Here is a 7,681-nt window from a genome sequence, read left to right as displayed (position 1 = left end):
CATAAAATATTTACAGAAATTAAAAAGAAAATATAACAACAACAACAAAAAACAATCATCATGTAATTAACTTATCATTAAATTATAGGAAATAGCAACAAAACAAAAATCATACTTTTCCATAATATCATTAACATAATAAAACCTATACAATCATCATGCAAATCATAAGTCAATTAGTAAATTAGTAAATTAAACTTTATTACAAAACAAAGAACTTTATTCACGACTCAATGCATTCTAATAAATAACATAAATCAAACTTTATTACAAAAAACAAATAACTTTATTTCAAACCCTCCAACTTTCCCTCACCATAACCAAGCCCACTAAACCCCAGCAATCTCTTAAACTCCTTATGCTGTCCCTCACGCTTTCCCTCTTGCAACTCAATCATTCCGATCCAAAACAGATCTGAAAAAAAAGAAAATAAATTAATCATCAACATAAAAATAAAAATACTATATACACCACTTTTTCCATTTCTTTGTCTTCCAGAAACCTTCAGAGTCTATCTCGCCATGTTTCCTCCTATCAAAACAGAAATACATAAATAACCTTCCACAGATCAAGCCTAAACATTCTCTCACCTCCATCTTATGCTTCTTAAACACCCATACATTCCTAGCATCCCACAAAGACTCTTTCACACAATTCATAATCAACCATAACACTCTTTTTCTTACAGGATCCAAATCACACACCCCATACAGCATCATCTCATAAGTGATTAACTGAACACCAGACAAACCAGCAATCAACTTAGCCATACATTTCCACACTTCCCTAGCATACAAACAGTCCCACAAGACATGCACAACATTCTCAATACTATTACACTCATCCCTAGGACAACATTCACTATTTACTAAACCTCTCTTACGCTGAAACTCTCTAGTAGGCAAACAACCATGCACAGACATCCACGCCACATCTTTCTGCCTATTAACTAAATCTTTCCCAGACACATTCTTCCAGACCTCCACACTTTCTTCCTCAGACAAAAAAACAACTAAAACCACTTTCTCTCTTCCTGCAAAAACCTTCATGACCTGTTTACTCACACACCGCTCTTCTTTTGATACATTCTCTAACTTCAAACTTCTCACATACTTTTCAATCTTTCCATAAAACCACGGTACATCAAAACACACTGGCCTTCTATTATCTCTTTCACACAATCTCAAGCGCCTTAACACATGCCCAGCAGCATATCATATCATACAACCTCCCAAAGTATCCTTCCCACACAAAACCACACATGCACTTACATATTTCACAGACAAAAACACATCAATATCAGTCAAATTCTTACCTCCATTCTTCAAACTTCTCACAATCTTATCCCTCTTCAATTTTTCCATCTTTGAGCTCCAAAAAAACAAAAAAATCAATCTTACCACTTTTCTTAAAACTCTCTCTGGAACAGGAAAAACATTACACACATATAACAAAATAGGAATTAAAACAGCTTTTATAACTAACACTTTCCCTTCCAAACTCAAACTTCTCAAACTCCAAAAATCAATCTTCCTCTTAACTTTCTCACAAACACCCTGCCAACTCTTATTACCTTTCAAATCATCACTAAACTTAATACCTAAAACCTCCACAAAATCCTCAACAACCGGCCAACCACACAACTCTTTCTCTCTCCAAACACCAAAGAACTTACACTGACACTTATTCCAATTAACCTTAAACCCACTACCCATACAAAACCCTTCCACTTGCATCTTCACCCTTCTCAAACTCTCCTGTGTCCTACATACAACTGTCACATCATCCATATACCCTATCACTTTCAGACACCTCCCACCACTCCCAGGCACTTCAACTCCCCTAATAACCTTATCACGTCTTAAAATCTCTAACAATGGCTCTATAACACAAATAAAAACAAAAGGAGACAAAGGACAACCCTGCCTTACCCCTGACTCAACCCTAAATTCCTCAGACAAAAAACCATTCACAACCACCTTACTCACAATATTCTTATACAAACACTTCACCCACCCCAACAATTTACACGGAAAACCCAAACGTTCCAAAACACAAAACATAAATTCATGCATCACTCTATCATAGGCCTTTTCAAAATCAATTGCTGCCACAGCTACGGACTGACCTCTATCCTTACAATACCACAACACATCCCTCAAACACACCAAATTCTCAGCAATTCTCCTACCAGGTACAGCACACACCTGTTCCTCACCCACCACTTTACCAATCACACTTCTCACTCTCTCAGCAACAACCTTAGCAACAATCTTGTAATCAATATTTAACAATGAAATAGGTCTCCAATTCTTAAGATCGTTACGATCACCTTTTTTATACAATAAAACAACAATTCCCTCTCTCATAGACTGACACAACAACCCATTTAACAACACCCACCTACACACATCACACACATCTTTACCAATCAAATCCCAAAATTCACTATAGAACTCAACAGACAAACCATCACTCCCAGGCGTCTTCCCCTTTTTCATCCCTTTCACAACAGCCTCAATCTCACCATTACTCACATCTTTCTCCAATGCAACACAATCTCTCTTCTCTAACTTCACACCCACAGAATCCATCAAATCCTTTTCTACACTTTCATTCCTAGGCTTCAACTTATATAACTCACAATAAAAGTTACACACCACATCTAAAACACCATCTTTACCTTTCACCTCAACACCCTCTTTATATAATACACCAGTCATTCCTACCTTACCAGCAAACACTCTCTTAAAAAAAAACCTAGTACATTTCTCACCTTTCTCCCTTTCATCCATACGTGCCTGCATCACAATCTTTCTACCCTTATCATACAAACATTTCTGAATCACATACTTAGCTTCCTCTAACTCAGCAATAACATCCAATCCCAACCTTTTAAGATCCTTCAAATATTCCAAACGCTTCTGCCATCTATCATACTCTTCTCTTTCATTCTTCACCTTCTCACAACCCCTCCTAATAAAAAACTTTTTTGATTCTATTTTCACCCATTCCCACCAATCCAGCAAACACTCAAACTCTCTCTTTTTCCTACACATCCACTTATACTTCCTCTCATACTGCATCCTTACATAAACATCACTTAATAAACTAATATTCAATTTCCAAACACCCTTACCATACTCCAGTTCTGTATTTATACTCACACTACATTTTACGCATGCATGATCCGTGAAAGGCAAACGAGTCGTAGAATATGATGAAACTAAAATATTCCTGGAAAAAAAAACAAAATCAATACGTGAAGAAATATCTCCTTTCTCACTAAAAAAAGTAAAACCAGGATTGTGACCATGACAGACTCTGAAGGCATCACTAAAACCAAAAGTTTTAATAATTTCCAAAAGATCCTTACTGGATTTATCTAAATGAACTAAACCACCACCCACCCTATCACCAACACCCAACACACAATTAAAATCCCCTACAACCAAAGTTGGATCCCTCCCACCCAAAAACAAACTCAACTTAGAAAATAATTCAATTCTATCCCCCCTATTAGGGGAGGCATATACATTAAACAACCTAACAATAACACCCCCATATTCAAAAACCACCAACAAAATCCTACCCTTAACCACATGTTCCACCCGTACAATATTAAAGTTATCCCCAACAAACAAAACACCCACACCCCCATTCTTTTCAATACTGTGTGACCACACAGCAGGGCCATAATCCCAGGTGGCTTCTTTAAAAGGTTCTGATAAATTACATTCCTGTAAACAAAAGATATTACTTTGGACAGAACTCAAAATTTTAAAAACACTTGCTCTCCTGACATTATTTTTAATACTTCTAACATTCAAGGAGGCAAGATGAAAAGCCATCTGGAAAAAGGGAAAAAGAAAACACCAAAGAAAAGATCATATACACAATAGTCATGTAAATGGCTGACCACGAGGGCCTCTACAAGGACGTTTTATAGAGGGTTTTCCTTTAACCCCAGCCATTTTCTCTGTAAATTTAGTCCCAGGTGAAGTTTCAATTACATCTTCCACTGTAGGTTCAACAGACTTCTTCTTCTTGACATCCGAAGAAGCAATACCAACCACTACTGCCAAATTCGAAACAGCAATTGGATCCAGAAATGAAGTATCACCTACAGAAGAGGCAGAATCTGACAAGATGTCAATTTCAGGAGACTCTGGACTCTGAAACTCCTCAATATGCTGAGATGAAGGCTCACTGTCAGACTCCAACTTACGTTTCCGGACCTCAGGATCCAAATCCATAGATTCCCCTTCCAAGGAACCAGGATCAACCAAAGGAAGATGATCTCCAACCTCCAACTCAGACTCGGACACTTCTGTTAAAAAGTGCTCATCACTACCAGACAAATCGCCTCCAGTAGATGGATTTACTAAAGGAACAGACTCCAAGGAAGCAACATTGCAGATTTCAGAAACATCCTGCCGCTCATCATCAGGCTCCGATCTTACAGGAGCCCCCCGCTGCTCAACCCCCTCATCAGCACTACTGGCAGCAGGACCTCCAGCAACACGACCAGCCAAAACATCTGCAAAAGTGCCCCTCTTCTGCAATCTCGGACACTGTCTAGCCATATGCTCTCCAGACCCACAGAGATCACAAGATCGGGCTTTACGACAGTCAGCTAATCTATGCCCAACTTCGCCACAATTGCGACACACCATTTCATCAGGGCAGTCCTCTTTCCAATGACGAAAACGCTGACACCTTCGACAAAAGGCGGGCATGAAGGGATAGAAAAGAAAGCCTTTATTCCCAGCAATGGAGAAGGTCTGGGGAGGATGGCAGGTGTCATCACCATTCTTCTTAAACTCAACCCAAAACCTCCTCTTCCCATTAAAAACTTCATATGGATTCAGAAGACGTTCAGCTTGGGACACAAAGGAACAAAATCTCTCCAACCAAATAAGGATCTGTGAATCCGGAAAGAAAGGATTGTACATTTGGACAATCACCGGAACCCTTCTTGGTTTATCCCTTTGCTGGTTCTTGACAAAAGTGATCCCCTCCAGCTCAGGACTTGCTGCATACTCAATGCTGTGCAGATGACACACTTCAGCATCCTCAGCCTTATAAAAAGCCACATCAAAGAACCCCTGCTGGGGAAAAGGCTGTATACAGAACAGACTAGCTCGCTCCATCTTCAAGATCTTCTCCAAGACCACAGTCTGCACATGCCTCAGACCCACCAATTCTCTCCTGGCCTCAGAAATATACAGCCGAACTGTATTACGCACCTCTGGTGCAGGAAAAGCCATCACGCCCTTATCGCCTCTTTAGGTGGCTTTCGGAGCACCCCCCCAAAAGTAGCATGCGGCTTAAGCCCCAAGGGGCGATGCCACAAGACCAAAGGGACGGCCCTACTCACCAAATGCCCTACGCCTAAGGAGAAACCAACCCCCCTAATAGCAGCAGGGGCCCAACCCACGAAGGGAAGGAACCCCAGGCAAAGAGGGTCAGTCTCCAGGCAGCACACCCCTTGTCCAAGACCAAATTTACACTTGATCTTAGACAAAGGGCCGAGAAGCGATAACGCAACGCTCTTGTCTGGGACGCCGCATGCTCAGAGCACTCCCTCTGCCTCGGGGAGACAGAGCAGCACTCCAATGCTGACCACTATTCACACCATTGGAAATACAAAAGCAGAAACAACAACAATACATGGCAGGCTGCTAGGCCAGGCAAAAAACACAACTACTGGCCAGGGATAACACAAAACAATCTGCTTTGTGAGAAAAAGCAGCAGCGGCGACCAGGAAACTGCTGCTGCCTCCTGACTACTGGACAGAGAGCTGCTCTCCAATTTCCATGGCTCCGCCTCCTCCACCCTCCCCCGAAAACGGCCCCCTTCCTTCCCCCCGCCATCGTCGGAGCTGCACTCCGGAGACAGACAGAAAGGCGTGAAAGCCACCGGGCTGGCTGATCAGGCTGATTGCACCTAGTAGCTGCTGCTGCTGCTGCTGCTCCTACTGGATCTTGTGGGCCTAGCTGCCTGCCTGCCTGCCTAGCTCGATAGCTAGCTGGCAGGCTCAACTCTTTTTTTTAAAATTCCCTGTCCAGGCACCAGGTGGAGAAAGAAGCACACAGACAACATTGACAGCTCGAAAGACTTTTATTGTCTGCCAAGAAGGAGTGATAGATAGATAGATAGATAGATAGATAGAAAGAAAGAAAGAAAGAAAGAAAGAAAGAAAGAAAATAGTTATTAAACACATCAATGAATCATGCAATGGACACATCGAAATACATACAAAATGAGGAAACACATAAATAAACAAATAAATAAATAAATCAATAAATGATTTTACACAGCAATACAGAGATTTGGGAAGAAATGCTCATGAAATGAAGAATGAACAAAAAAGGATAGCAAACACGTCGACTCGCCAGGTTACAGCAGTTTCCTAGGCTTTTTTGGGCCAGCACACAAGGGGTTAACAAGAGTTCAAAAGACAGCTGCGCGCGCACAGGATGGCAAAAAAGACAGCGGGCAGGCAGGAAAGATGCTTGTGGCTGAGGCTTCCATCCAAAATTCTGCTGCGGCAGCTCATTTCGGCTTGTCGGCTTTGGGTTAGTTTGGGTTGATTCTGTTTTTGTCACAAAGCAAAAGAGAGGGGTGCACCGGTCCTGGAGGTACTGCAATACCAGGTCAATGCGTGGAGTGGACAGAGCAAGCTCTTCTTCCATCTCCCTGTTTCAAAAATCCATTTAATATATGGCACCCAGATAGGGCGCGTATCAGATATTAAACTGATAAGAACAGATTTTTTTTTTTTATTCTTTATTAAACATAAATTATATAAATTACAGTCATGACAGCGTTGATACAACAATGTACTGTGACGCAGCACAGTTAAATGACAGCGGCGCAGTACAGATTCTGTACATACATTTCATTACATCGTTACCAATCTTTCAACTTTTTTCATACACATCACTATTCACATATAAATCATTATGTTTGCATGTTAGAAAAACGTCTGTGATGGGGGGCAGTGGTGGGCTGGGGTGGATGGGCCGAGAAGAGGTCAGTGGGGATAAGATTAGGGCTGTGATGGGGTTAGGGCTGAAGTATGACAAGGCAGGAGGGTGTTTAGTCCTCCTCAGGGCCAGCGATGATGGCATAGTCTCTGAGCAGGCTGTGAATAAGCCTGCGGCAGTCCTGAGTTGTTTTCCTCTCATTCTTCAGGATCAGATGATTTCTGGCAAACCATAGAGAGTCTTTGACACAGCACATAAGGCGCCATGCATTGTATATAGCGTCCATAGTGTGTGTGCCTGGGAACAGTCCATATAGAACCGAGTGCATAGACAAATGCTGCCTCAGTACAGAGTCTTTTAGCTCAGTCTCTAGCTCATCCAACAAGGCCTGGGCAAAAGGGCATTCCCAGAATACATGCAGAGCTGTTTCTTCTGTGCCACAACCACGAGGGCAATGACTGTATCTGCCCAGTCCTCTCAATTTCATGAAGGATCTGCGGGGTAGCCCCCCTGAATTGCCATCCAGGAGGTGTCTCTGTGCCTGTTGGCGAGTCCCTTTGAAACTACATTCCTCCAGACGGTCTCGGCTGTCTGAGAGGGCAGTCCTGGAATGTTCTTGAGTAAGTCCTTACTCCTTATACCTTTGTAAATCACCTTGGGTGTCCATAGATCAGGCTTGACTCCCTAC

The 7,681-nt window shown here is 41.9% G+C and overlaps 1 non-coding gene across 1 annotated transcript; it reads right to left on the bottom strand.

The window, feature by feature from the left end:
• Nucleotides 1-6,623: 6,623 nt before the first annotated feature.
• Nucleotides 6,624-6,811, bottom strand: LOC128654954 (U2 spliceosomal RNA). The gene has a single exon (XR_008401586.1). It is a non-coding gene; the product is annotated as a U2 spliceosomal RNA (small nuclear RNA).
• Nucleotides 6,812-7,681: the final 870 nt, after the last annotated feature.

Source organism: Bombina bombina, chromosome 3 (genome assembly GCF_027579735.1).
Source record: "Bombina bombina isolate aBomBom1 chromosome 3, aBomBom1.pri, whole genome shotgun sequence".
Taxonomy (NCBI): Eukaryota; Metazoa; Chordata; class Amphibia; order Anura; family Bombinatoridae; genus Bombina; species Bombina bombina.
The sequence above is the reverse complement of the archived record's forward strand: the minus strand, read 5'-3'. Positions and strand labels throughout refer to the sequence as shown.